General features: G+C 45.4%; 1 protein-coding gene across 1 annotated transcript in view; it reads right to left on the bottom strand.

Moving 5' to 3' along the window:
* Positions 1-14,239, bottom strand: part of LOC8026662 — a 109,274-nt gene that overhangs the window by 68,206 nt on the left and 26,829 nt on the right. The window lies entirely within an intron of this gene.

The following is a 14,239-nucleotide window of genomic DNA, read 5'->3' as shown; positions in this document are numbered from 1 at the left end:
GCACCCTCCTCCTTCTTAGAGTTTATGCCTGGGGATTTCTTTCGTGGTGCACAAGCTTGCGAGGGCACCGTTTGAGGAGGATCCGTTGCATTGAAGGCGCCTACTCTGCCGAGGCCGCTGTTGCATGCAGGCAGCTGGGCTAGGTTGCCTGCTCTGCGGAAAGTGCTGAGTAGGAAAGATGAACTTGCGGACAGACGTCGACCCCCAATTCTTTAATCCGCACCCCCTTTTTGTAAAAAGGCTCGGGATGCACCTAAGCACTTAGTTGTGAATGTGAACGTAGATAGGTCCCGGATGTAGGCGACGGCGCTGCGGTCGTACGGACTGGAGGATCCGACCGGTTTCGAGTGTTCCCAAGGCCTTCGGCGAGCAGCTTTGGCTTGCGGTTTGGCTTTTTGGCGGTATGGCAGCGTAAAGAGGCTCCTGTTCTGACCTGATCTTTACCCCATGTTTGCTGTCGTTTGTGGCCAATGAAACCTCATGCCGAATAAGTGTTTAATCGCGCAGCGAATGCAATGCGAGCCGCCCTGGCCGCCCGCTTCACGCAGCCTATCCAGAACATGCTTTAGTGGCGCCCTCTTGAGCCGTCGACTCGGAGTGCGGCAGCCCTGAGCCCTCGCTGAGCTCACTGCCCCTCCTCTAGTTCACAGCCACTCAAGCAACCAAGGACGTCTTGAAGGAGGTTATTGTTTTGCTTGTTTTTGTAATTTTAACTTGCCTATAACTTTTAAAATAAAACGAAATTCGAGAAAAGAAATGTTTTGCTAAGTTACTACGTTCAGTGCACTCAGGTTCGGTGCAAATTAAAAACCAGTAAAAAAGTCCTTGCAGGGCCCCTTGAATGCACGTTGCAACAGATCATTTAGAGGTCTAGCGTGCTCATGTAGGCCTTAAGGTCTCATTATATAGATGGGATCCTGTATGCGGATACAGATCCTATGTAGCTATACGAAATCGTGTATGCGGGCCCAGATCCTATATAGCTATACGGGATCCTGTATGCGGGTCCAGATCCTATATAGCTATACAGGATCCCGTATGCGGGTCCAGATCCTATATAGCTATACGGGATCCCGTATGCGGGTCCAGATCCTATATAGCTATACGGGATCCTGTATGTGGATTTGGGTCCCGTATATGTATATAGGATCCTGTATCCAATAGCATCGTATAAAATTTATACAGGACCCATATGAGATATGTATGCAGGTTTTTTCAATAGGGTTGTGCTTGCAAATAAACAGAGTGCTTGCAAAAAAAAACTGCAGTGAGTTATACACAAGTTTACCAAGATTTTCTAGTTTATAACAAAGAGCAATATCGATTGTCAATCAACTTCATTCCGGGCGTCCTTCGACCAGCGAGACTGAAGAGACTGTGACAAGAATGCTTCAAGCCTTCTCTCATAACCGTTGTCGGACGACTGATGAAATTGTGGAGTTGACAGAGGTGGTCGTGGGAGTTCGTGTCAGCGAATTTTATCGGAGGGTTTACACACGGAAACAGTTGCAGAAAAATTTGTGCCTCGGCTTCGTTAGATTGGTTCCTCCACCATTACAACGCATCTGCCCACACCGTGCTGGGTGTCAGTGTCAGTGACTATAGAAGTGTAATGGCCTTGTCCCACTAGAGCGACAAACAGAAACAACCGACACCGACAAGCCTCAAACATGCGCAGCATCATAGCCTCCTATATGCTGACAAAGCCTGGCAGATCGCCACGAGAAGCGGCAGCCGAAATGGAAAAGGTGACGCGGCAGACAACGGATAAGAGGAGAGCCACGTGACTGGCGCCCCGCTGCGGCAAGACGCCGAAACACACTTCTTCCAAGAGAACAAGTGTGTTTCGGTCGGTTCCTCGCTGCTGCAAAAGCTGTGCGCTGACGTCGAGGCTGCCCAAGAAATGGCTCTTTGATGCTCTGTGTTACCAGAGCCTCGCGCTCTAAGTCTGCGACCCGGCACTCTATGGCTTCTTCGTTGAACTGCCAGGCTTTGTGAGTATAGAGGAGGCTATGGCGGCATGCACCGCAGCCCGGAGCGCCTCGAGCGAAAACTCGTGCTGCAAAACCCAGAACCCAGGAACCCAGAAGGCAAGGCCAGTGCATGACCTTTGGTTAGTAGCAGGTTAGTAGATCCCCGACCCGCCCCCCAAACGGCAAACACCCCGAAGCTTGACGAGGGTATGGGCTACGTCACAACTACGATACAGCGATCAACACGAAACCAGCAATATGAATCCCGGTTTGTTTTTTGTTTCTCGCTTAGTTTTTCCTCTGCACTCCACAGTTGCTGCGGTGTGTATTGTGGAGGTGCTCACTAAGTGTGAAAACGGCTGCCTGGGATCTTGATCACGTCTAAAACATGTTCTGGAAGCAACCTATTTTCTTTGAACTTTGCGACACCCGTCTTAGTGCGGCCGAAGGACACGTCGTGACAAGTTCTACAACACGGCATGTGCCGTTTGTTTTTTGTTTGTTTCTTAGTCGATATGGCTTGGAAGTATGTCATCCTTAACATAGCATAACAGGACTAAGCATTGCACAGCCAGCGAAATCTATCAACGCGACTTGACATGTTCTATAATGTGCAGAAGTATAATAATAATAATAATAATAATAATAATAATAATAATAATAATAATAATAATAATAATAATAATAATTTTATTGCAAATATGAAACATCAATACAAAAGAAAGCAAGTCTGTCAAAAGCCAATAGCGGCTTGTACGACTAGACTCGGCATCGACGTAGAGAAAAACAGTTATACGTAAACATAGCATAAGACGAAAGTAAACACAAGTTACAAGAATTGCAAACAACTCTACAAAAAAAAAGAACACGCCAAAGAAAAAAAAAATACCACAAAGCATAATGGTTCTGGAACCTTAACGAACAACATAGGTAGAAAACATAATACAAAAAAACATCGCATTAAAAAAACAATACCACTAAACATGCCGAAAAAGAACAAAACAAAAATATATTACACAACTCATTCATGAATACGCGCATAAGACAGCTAAAAAACACAAGGGAAAGAGAAAAAAAAAAACACGAGCCATATATGTACGTACATATCTGAAAAGAGCAGTGAAATGAAATATTAAAGGGCGAGTTTTCAAGGTCTTAGCAGATCGTTCTTAGTAGTTTTTTTAAGTTTACGTTTTGAATCTAATTCAAAAAAGGTATTGGAAAGGCCATTAAAAATTTCAGGGACATAAAACGAGCGCAGTCGTTGTCCATACTTCGTATACACACGTGGGATGATGAAACGTTCGCTATCTCTTAGAGCGCGCTGTCCAACCCTAGGAGTTTTAAAAGGGCTTGACCAAATGTGTTTACTAATAACAGACCTTTGGAATAGAGCAGAAAAACGCGGAAGACATAAATATTCAAACAAATCCTCACTTGGGATATTTATCGATGTATACGCTACGCTTTTTAAAATGCTTTTCAAGATGCTATCAATTTTATCTTGCCAGAGCATAGAACACTTTGCATAGACAGTAATGCCATATCTTAACAGACCATACGCTAAAGCATTCGCGATCATTTTTCTAACAGAAAGAGGGAGAAACATTTTCGTAGAGTATAACATACATGATACACCTCGTATTTTTTTAGCAACGTAACTAAGGTGAGAGTTCTAGGACATATCACTGTCAAAATAAATTCCTAAATACTTATTTGTATGAACATATTCGAGAGGATTACATCTGCAGCTCGTACAGTTTGACGAGTGTAGCACAAAAGGAACATTTGAACTCATACGTTTTAAAGGACTATTGAAACACATCAGTTTTGTTTTATGAACATTAATTTTAATAAGATTGGCGTCAAACCAGTTCATTACCTGGGTAGCATTAGCTTGCAATAGGTTAATCGCATTGTTACAATTTATATGCGTTGACAATAGCAGCGTGTCATCAGCGTATTGAAATATTTGACATCCTGAGACAGATTTCGCGAGGTGGTTTACGTACAAATTAAACAAAAGTGGAGACAAAATGGAACCTTGAGGTACTCCTGCTTTCAAGGACACTTTGGCGCTACTGGTATTGCAAACTGAAACATGCTGCGTCCGGTTTGCTAGAAAATCTTGTAGTAAGTTGAAAAAAGGCCCCCTGAAACCGTAGCTGAAAAGTTTTTTCAAAAGTATTTTATGATTGATGGAGTCCAACGCCTTAGCAACGTCTAAAAACAGAGCGCAGGCATATTTGTTTTTTTTTTTTCAAACGTGCTATGTAATGAATCTACGAGGTCTTCCAGTAGAGATTCTGTGCCACGTCCCGCAATAAAACCGTACTGCGACGGAGCGAAAAATTTAGACTTTTCAAGAAAAATTGTCATAGTTTTCAAAATGTGTTTTTAATAATAATAATAATAATAATAATAATAATAATAATGTTTATTTTTCCGCCAAAACACAAATGACGGTAGTTCTTGGCCGTAGTTGGTGGTCCTTCGGGTAAATATCGGGTAATTTGGCGGCGTTTCTCAATAGTTGCACCGTTTTATACAGCTTGTGCGCGCCTGCACTCAAAATGTTTCAAGCGCCAGCGTAACGCCATAAGCTGCAGCTTGCGGCGCAAGTGCCTGGTTGAGACATTTGCGTTGATTGCGTCCACAGCAACCAAAACGACCAAGACACATTCAACGGTCAAACCGTGACGCACGAATGCTTCTCGAAGGTACAACTTGCATCGCTTGCCACATTTTGCGCGACAAACTGTTTCCCTGGTGCAGGCAAAGACTCTTCTAACAACATGCTTCAAAATCTTGGTCTGCCAAGAGGGGCCTGGAGGACTGCTCCAGTTCTGGTGTCGGTGTACTCTGTTTACGTGACGATGAATTTCTTTTCAAAGTGTCCTGCATTTGTGTTTTCTGCTTCCCCCCCCCCCCCCCCCCCCCCCGCAGTCTCAGAGTTTTGTCTAAAATGTTAAACTTTCACCAGTTTGTTTCCGCCCTAACGTTTTGTCCTGCACACACCTAACAAAAAAAAAAAAAAAAAAAAAGCTAATTTGACTGTTTCGTGCGATTGTTAGTTTAGTTACGAGGGTAACTTTCAGAAGAAATATTTATCTGCTCAATGAGCACAGCAAAATCAGCAGTTACTGGTCAGCCATTACACTGCTAGTTCTGTTCAGGAGAGGTAGGTGTAAGAAAAGTATTAGCAAAACAAAAATCGAATAATTATAAGTGCTACTGACATATTTTTAATATTGAGGTCGCAAAGCTGCTCATGTTTCTGCTGGTCTTGATTGCATCGCTTATAAATGCAATATATAAAAAAAATATCGTGTGAACCAAGCACCGCTCAAAGCTTAGTTTTAGTACGAATGGGCTTTTTCAGAACTGAAAGCTAAAAAAAGAAATATTGATGATCAAGATGACACATAGGCGACGACACTTCGATTCGTTAAAGCAATTGTGGAATTTTCAATCTCGTTGTAGGTATAGAGGCCGGGTGTTCTGGCCAGCTCTGTTGAATAAAAAGAATGAGAGAGCTAATTAATTGTGTCGATTCGCTGGCTAGTGTGTTTTTATCAATTGTTTTTGAACTTGAATTATAAAATATCCAGCCAGGCTCTAGGCAAAGGCCTTGCACATGCTCCAGAGTGAAAGGTAGAGACTAATATTTGCTCAGTCGCGTTTGAATACGTAACGTAAAATGCGCCGGCGTGTAACTTTTACCCTTCCTACATAACTGTTATTTTACGCTTGAGACGGCACACCTGTACTTCGTATTGCGCGTACCAAGCCACCTTTCCAATTGGTCATAACGCTTCGTACGAAACGCGAATGTCCCGTTGATTTACGGTCGTATCTCGACACCTTGGCATGGTCCCTAGACACCACATCAAGCACGATTGTCCCGGTAACTCACTCTTGCACCTCAACCTAAGCTGTCATAACGTGGGGCGATGCAGTTGTCTAAACTGCGGCGGAATAGCATCGCGATGTTACGTGGACCTTTGAGCGTTGCGACACAACACTGTCCTTCGGAAGGGCTTGCAACCCTGCTGCCTTCGTCGTTCATCCATCGGGAAGGCAAAAACTGGTATTGCGCTACGAGACCTGCTATCATTTGCTTTGGAGTCCCTCGTAGCAGTAAGGTATTTTCACTCGTGCATTGGTCACTCCACGTAGACGTTCAACTTCATCGTCTACTATAGCAATAGATACTCGGCGTGAGCGTCTGTTTCATTTGACAGTTTTAGTATAGCGTTGCTGGACCTTACCGTACGCAATACGCAATAGTATAGCGTACGCTAAAAATGACCTGCTCGGACCGAATTTAGTTGTGCGTTACGTTTTCGAGTGAACACCGGGCATGATCTTGGTTAAATTTGCTAGAGCCGTAGAATTCCGCGTGCTTAGAGCGCAACCATGCTCCTATAAAGAAATATTGAAAATGAAACCGTGTTCAATAATTTTATTTCAAATTAAACCAAGCCACAGCTGCCTCGTCAAGCGCGCTTTTCTGCGGGGTACAAAGGCTACGAGTACGAATGCGTAGCCAAATTCGATCACGGAGCCTCCGTCACTCGTCCCGTGGAAACGGCACCTTCTATCAGTGCTATCGCCGAATGAAATTCATGACCTGATGCCCAGTGCATAGCGAGAACTTCGGCGATTTCTTTTAGAGTTGCTCGTCCGTTGGCGATGAACTGTGGGAATAGGCTTAGCGTTGAGCAGATCGCAGCGTCGACGCACATTCCGAGCGGCGAACATTTTCACTGTGCACTCCTTCAACTGCACGGCGATCTGATTCGACCGCGGAAGGTCCAAGAAAGAATCGCCGAGCTGAACACCACGCAATTTCACGTAACACAGAACTTCGAAAACACCACGTCGCCCTTGCTGCGTCAGTCGAGGCAACCGCCATCTTGAAACTGGCGCTCTCGTTGGGTCCGAGATCTCTCGAGAGCGTCCCGCAAGGCCCGCGAGCCAGCAACGCAAAATCCCCAGCGTTGCGTGCGTACGCAATATGCTAGCCCTTTTATTGCGTTCTGCGCATGCGCGCTCACGACCCGCAATTTCCTTGCGTACGCAAAGCTATAGCGTACGGTCCACTAAAACTGTCTATTATCTGCCAAACAAACCACTGAAGCGCGGAATGGAGCAGACGATGTAGCAGGCGATGAAGCTCATCCGGGCTACCTAAGGGGCGCTGAGGGAATCTACTAGTGATGACGCTTAGAGGAGGAAACGTGCAGGCCTTGCCTTCTGGGGGTTATTGGTTCAATCCGCACTCCTGCGTGTTTCGATCTCGGTGAGGATCGAACCGGCGTGCGGTCGTGTATCCCTACTGCGTAGTGCGCGTTAAGGACCTCGGGCTTGTGGTTCTACTGCGCTGGCTAAATATTTTATCTACAACTGAGACGCCAGGCGCCGGCATGGGGCCGACTGACTTCCGGCTAGCTACATAAACATACACGCAAAACAACAAGTATTATGTTTATCATGGCAACATTATACAGATGGTACCCCCGATGGCTGGTGGAGTTGCCTGAGTTTTGCCCACTGGTATTAAGATGTCTTTCAAAGCAGCAACTCTCACTTGTTTCACGTTTGTTTTTTATTAAACCCGCGTGAAGTGAATTTTTTTTTTCTTTATGAATGCAAAATGCATGTATGATGTCATCTCGTCCGCGCTTGCACCTCATTCCGTTCCCAGATATTCGAGTCGATTGGCATATGTTGCGTTGCGTTTGCGTTTCGTTTCTCGCTTTCCCGTATGACGCTTTGGGCGTGTTGCGTGACCTTCAGTTGTCATAATAACCCGTCGTAGCGTCTCGTCGTTACCATAGTGACTAGCAAGATGAGAACGGCAGAGAGGAGCTTCAGTTGTCCCGCTTCCATGCGCGAGCTTCCTGCCTTCGATGGAGCTTCGGCGTCTCGTGCACCCGAAGAGCGCACAAGCGCGCAGCCAAAGCACGACAGAAAGCGCGGAGCGAGTGCTGAAGGTCAGGCGTTCCATAACCATAGCCTCCTCTATACTCACAAAGCCTGGCAGTTCGACGACGGAGCCATAGAGTGCCCGGTCGCCGATTCGGAGCGCGAGGATCTGGTAGCACAGAGCGTCACAGAGCCATTTCTCGGGGAACCTGTACGTCAGCGCACAACTTTTGCAGCGACGAGGACCCGAAACACACTTGTTCGCTCGGGAAAAGTGTGTTTCGGCGTCTCGCCGCAGCGAGGCGCCAGTCACGTTGCTCTCCTCTCATCCGTTGTCTGCTGCTCCACCTTTTCCATTTCGGCGGTTGCTTCTCGTGGCGATCTGCCAGGCTTTGTCAGTATATAGGAGGCTATGCCATAACACATGCCCTACCGCTTTCATTCTGTCACCGACTGTAGTCGTAAACAGTAGTAAGAGGTCATCAGGACTCAGTCGAGCGCACTCAAAACGCCAAAGCTTGAACCAGCCTCAACCGGTTAAAGCGTCATCGCGCATGTTCTTAGTAATACGCGTGGTTCTCAATTTTGTAAACATTGCGAAAGTGGCATCGTCCGAAGGGCTCTTCTTATTGCTTCTGCCGGCAATAAATACCCGAAGGTCTTCGTTACTTGGGGCGTAATCTCTGCAGGCATCGGACGCTGCGACACGCGTTTCAGGGGCATGTGGACAGAGCGGTGGCTGACGTGAAGGTCTTGGAGGCATAGCTGAGAAAAAGGATAAAGTTACAGAGCGTCTTTTTTTTCTTCTTATATTTCTTTACATAAAATAAACGTAAAAGGTTGTAGTGGACGAAGGGCTCGCATTTAGATGCAGCAGTCCAAAAGCTTGGCAGCAGCGTTTGCTTCGATATCGACGTCCTTTGGTGAAAGTTTGGAAGATGTGTCCTGTTATTTGTTTTTATGTGTTGTTCGTGTTTGAAAGAAAGTGATCGAGGTAGCTTTCGAAGTGCGCGAGTAAATATAGCACGGACACCAGGGATGCGAGTAAAATAGGTCTATCCGTCGTATAAGGAATTTCAAGATAATAACAGTTTTGCGTCCACGGAAACATGGTATTTGTGTAAATACAAATGGGGTCGTCAGTGCCTTTTCCGGCGTTATTGTTATATATTTACGTTGAATCATTAAATCATTGAAAATCACACTGTATTTAAGTACCTCCGTCTGATCGATATCCCTTAACTGTGCGCGAAGAAGACTGACAGAATATGTGAACTGGCACTAAACAAAAAAAAATAAAAAAATACTCGTGTGAGTTAAAAACTGCTGTATCGAGTTGTGATTATCTAATACGTTGAAAAAAGTAAATGGGGCCTGCAAATCTATGGAATGATTCTTGGTCCTTCTTACAACCTATATTATTGAGGTGCAGAAATGACGATAAGCTTGCAAGTCCTAGAGCGTTAATGAAGCCATAAAACTACTACGAATGAAACTGATTATGTCTTATACATGTCAATGCTCGAGCGGCAAAAACTATAAAGAAATTTGTAATAGCAAAAACGCTTCCCACGATAACGCACCAGGTTTAAGTAATGGCGCCCATTACACGATAAAACTTTTAAGACAAAAATATGAAAATAACAAGAACAAAAAAAAAAAAGTGGCTTAAGAATGAAGTGCTTCGCACCGACACCGATGTCAACGACTATAACATTAAAGTGCAAAACAACACAAAAAGTGGGGCGATCCAGATCGCATTGCGCTGGCGGGTACGTAGAGACGTTGCAGAAGGACAGAGTCGTGACAGAGGAAATTCGACACTACCGTTGCGACGGCACCCTACCTGACCTTGGAGACCCCTTACTCTAGCGCGGACATTGCAACGAGCTCCCTTACGCTCATTTTACGAACAACCAGGACACAAGCGCCAAGTTCGCATCTATTTTTTTTTTTTTTTTGTTAAAACACACGTTTCGAGTAAACACACAAGGTCACACTTTGCTGCGCATAACGAGAAGTTTTGTTCCCGATTCTGATAAACCAATTATAGTCGCACAAAGGTCGCACATTTAGAGTTTTCTGCAAGGTCTTCGCGTCTTCGAGTCCTTTGCCGTTTAGTCACGTAAGCTCTTTTTGCCGCTCTTTCCGCACTGAAATCGATTTTCGCTTCCCCTCTCCGGAACACGAACTTGCACAAAAGACCGCGCAGGAAGTGTGCAAAATATTGCGCGCGCGCACTGAAAAAAATCCGCGACAATGCTCCTTCCTGGTCTCAGGAATAGTTCCTTGTCGTCGTGACGTGCTCCACTAATTCACCATCAACGTCGTTCTCGAAACGGTAGAGCTTCTTTCGCCGCGCGTTCCGTCGGAAGGTCGGAACAGGTATAGTGATACTAACTTTTTCTTCGTTATCTTTTTGGTTCACAAAAAAAAAAGAAACCATGTGTATATGTATGTTCCCGGAACGCCGTTCATTCCAGCGCGGCAGCAGCCGAGCCTTGTCTCGTGGAATCTTGGTGGCTGCCACCGAAGCCTTTTGAGCGACCCTCCGGAGGAAGATGACGGGACAGGAATGTTTCCTCGTGCGCAGTCAAAAAGGCTTCACCGTATAGAGTGTTCTTATACCTTCTTACGTAATGTCATTTCTTGTCTCGTGTCTAATTCAAACATACAAAGAGGCAGAGAAGAAGGATGCGCGCTTAACCTTAGGAGGACTATCGACTGGCCGCCAGGGATTCGGTTGTCCCCGACTTCGAGATGCGTTTTGTGGAAGTCTGAATGTCATGGTACGCAGTTCTATGTGAGTGTCGGTGTTTCTCTAGGTCCCTGTGCGGTTTTGCTGTCAGCTGCTTGATCCAATTCAAAACGTTTTCAGGTTTTCTTACTAAACTTGATCGGTTTTTGCTCCCACTAATCCGTCCGGAAGCGCAAGTCAAGCGGACATTTCCCTGCAGCATTGAGTAAATGTCGGGGACCGACTTTTTACCCTAATAACAATAACCGTAGTGAATGCGTTTTCAGTAAATTCAAGGTTTCAAGCAGCGTTAGCGCGCTAACGTGTCACCTGGAAATAAATGAGAAGGGTTACAACAAAATTGAAACGGAGGACATCAAAAGGTAAGGAATGATCAGTAAGCTTGATGTTCCAAAAGACGTTACCGCCTCACATCCGCTTTGTGCAGGAGTGTCATGACGTCACACCAAAGTGCGCGCCAGAATTGGAAAAACCCGAGAAAAGCAAAACGCGTACAAAGCTGTAAAGGTTACATTTCTTCTTGCAATCAAGCGGCTTAGCCTTTCTAGCCATTTCATCAGATGGCGGTCCTCAGTGCCAAAGTCTTGTATGGTCACCTACGAGCCGTCGCATAAACCCTCCATGCGATGTGGCATGCAGCGGAAACACTACGTGTGAAAGACATTGTAACTGCGGACCCGTACAGTAAAGTTTCCTAGATCTCCAAAATACAAGGCTTATTGTTGCTCGCTTTATTATAGTTATATCTAGGGGTGCCTGGGATCTCTCGAAGTTCAAGCTCAGAGAGTTTCGAACCTTGTAAAGCTCGACCTGGAGGAGTTCGCAGGTTTTGAACCCGGCTAATGTTCGAGTTCTAAGAATTCGAAAACGTCAAGACTTCTGAAAGTTTGAGTTCGAGCCGTTCATATTTCTAAACCAATCAGACTAAAAAAATTTAAAATATATTTTTTTTTTAAATTTAATTTTGAACATTTTGTAGATATTCATTTTCTTCAGTCCTGAACTTCGAAAAGTTCGAAAGTGTTGAATTTAAGTTCGAAGCCTTCATATTTCAAGAACGGAAATCCAACCCTTTGCAATAAAGTTTTCACAAATTCATCTAAAAGAAAAATCGAGAAGTATGCTACAAATTTTACTGATGGCACGCTTCTTTATGCCGTAAGTTCTTCGCTCTCAGAACTGTGGTACTGACGGTACTACCTTTACTGCTAATTGTGTTGAGTGTATGCAGCCGGAAGTTAGCCCCAATGGGCGTTTTGTGTCTCAGCTGTAGATGAAAAATTTAGCCAGTGCAGCACAACCGCTATGGCCTGGGGTCCTTAACGTGCACCACAAAGTAGTGATAAACGATCGCACGCCGGTGCGATCATCATTCAGATCGAAACAGCCAGGGGTGGGTATCGAACCAATGGCAACTTGATTGAACCCAGTATCCGGGCTATGCAGCACGAGCTTTCGCTCCACGTGCTCCGAACTGGTGTGCGCTAGCCGAATCAACCACCGGTCCTTCTTTTTTTTTTTTTCTATTACTTTTTTTTAATTTCACCTTTTACTATTCGTTATTTATTCCAACTCAAGAAACAAGCGTTGTAACTGGTTGAACGGTTCATCGATAAGCCCTGAGACCCTGAGACGGCCCATTGAACGTTCTTCTGATCTTTTTGCAAATTAATAGCAGTCCCATAAAACGGCGCTAAACGGAGGTGCGGGCATGAGACAACGAAATATGCAAGAGATAAGTCACGCACATAAAGACATCCAGGCTTTACGGAAGTTTTTCGGTTCTCTGAACGTTTATTTTGAGTGGGATAATTCGTAAGATGGAGAAAACATAGGACATAGGCATGGTACTCGACACAGTTTAAGCTTGAGGAGGACGAAGCCATGTTAATTAGGCATCTCTCCGACCTCCGAAAATACAGCTAAATCACGGGCTCTATCTGGACACTTCGCAAAAAGTTCAGCGAGGAAATTACCGCTGTGATTGGCAGACGCAAAGCTCAAGCGCGGTGCCAGACAATCACGGCCGCCGAATTCCTCGTCGACTTACTGGCCAAGTGTCCAGATTAGATCCCTAGGTCACGACCGGTCGTCATCGGGCTCGCCATATTGCTGGTGTCTGGAACTTTTCGTGTTCTATGAATAAAGGTATTGGTCGCTCCAATATGCTGCCGGTTCCTAATGAAAATGAAATAAACACCGATCCTTCGTTCGCTGTAGAACGTCGGTGTGCCGGCGCATAGCCTTTTCTATACTGACAAAGCCTGGCAGATCACCCCGAGACGCGGCCGCCGAAAGTGAAAAGGTGAAGCGGCAGACAACGGATGAAAGGGGAGCCACGTGACGGGCTCCCCGCTGCGGCGGGACGTCAAAACTCAAACTTGGAGAACATAATAGCGCTTCACGACAGGGACGAAGAGTAGAAACGAGACAACACAATGCGCTAATTGTGTTGAGCGCATTGTGTTGTCACGTTCCTACTCTTCGTCCCTGTCGTGAAGCGCTATTATGTTCTCCAAGTTTCAGTACCAACTCGCCCAAGAATCCGCATTGCCGAAACTCACTTTTCCCAAGTGATGGAATGTCCGTTCGTGCTCCTCGCGTCCTTCGCGCTACCGCTTCTTTTCTCGTCGCATTTGAAAACTATGTTTCGTGTACTCGCCGCTGCAAAAGCTGTGAGCTGACGACCAGGCTTCCGAGAAATGCTCCGTGCTACCAGGCCCTCGCCCTGCGAATCTGCGACCCGGCACTCAATGGCTCCGTCGTCGAACTGCCAGGCTTTGTGAGCTATGGTCGGCGTCACTCTACGCGCACTCCCGCTTACACGAAAAAATCGGGGGACAAGACGCCCCAGCGAGCCCCCTCGATTGAACTTCAAGCCTTCAGATCAGGGGTCCGTTGGCACCACCGTTACCTCGGGGCAACCATCGGGGCTGTGCACGGGAGAGGCTCTGTGCGGAAGCCGGATGAAAAATTACGACGCACGAGGCCGTCGTTGGTGGCATGAATGGCTAAGTGAAACCCCCAATGCAGTTTTCACTTCGCTCAACTCGTTCATATTTTGTGCTCTTTATATTTGTTACCTTGAACCTTTAGGGGTAAACTTCATTCGACCTTTGTCTACCTTTTGTACAATAGTTCAAAGCAAGTTCGAACGTTCGAAAATCGTCAAATTAATAACTTGGTAGGCTGGAAAGTTCAAATATTGCCGAATTCCTTAGCGTAAAAAATTCGAAAGATTGAAAACAAATCGAATTTCATAGTGCCGAAAATTCGAAAGCCCGAAAATCATCGATAATTTGGTGTAATTAGTTTGATATTTCGAAACGTTTTCGAACCTCTTGCACCTTCGCACCTCACGTTCGATAAAAAGTTCACGGCGTCTCTACCGTGGGCGAAATGAATTGAAGACACTTTAAACTTACCGCCATAAATCGGTTTCTTAAATTATCGCGCTGGGATTTAATACAGAGGTGCTCGAAGCTGATGCATGCCTTAATTTAGAGTACCAATTCATGAAACCTTCGGAATCAAAAGAACGAAAATAAAAACTTGTTTCGTCTATGGAAACATTATC

The sequence above is a fragment of the Ixodes scapularis genome, unplaced genomic scaffold, assembly GCF_016920785.2.
Source record: "Ixodes scapularis isolate PalLabHiFi unplaced genomic scaffold, ASM1692078v2 PGA_scaffold3__209_contigs__length_174095766, whole genome shotgun sequence".
In the NCBI taxonomy this organism is placed as follows: Eukaryota; Metazoa; Arthropoda; class Arachnida; order Ixodida; family Ixodidae; genus Ixodes; species Ixodes scapularis.
The sequence above is the reverse complement of the archived record's forward strand: the minus strand, read 5'-3'. Positions and strand labels throughout refer to the sequence as shown.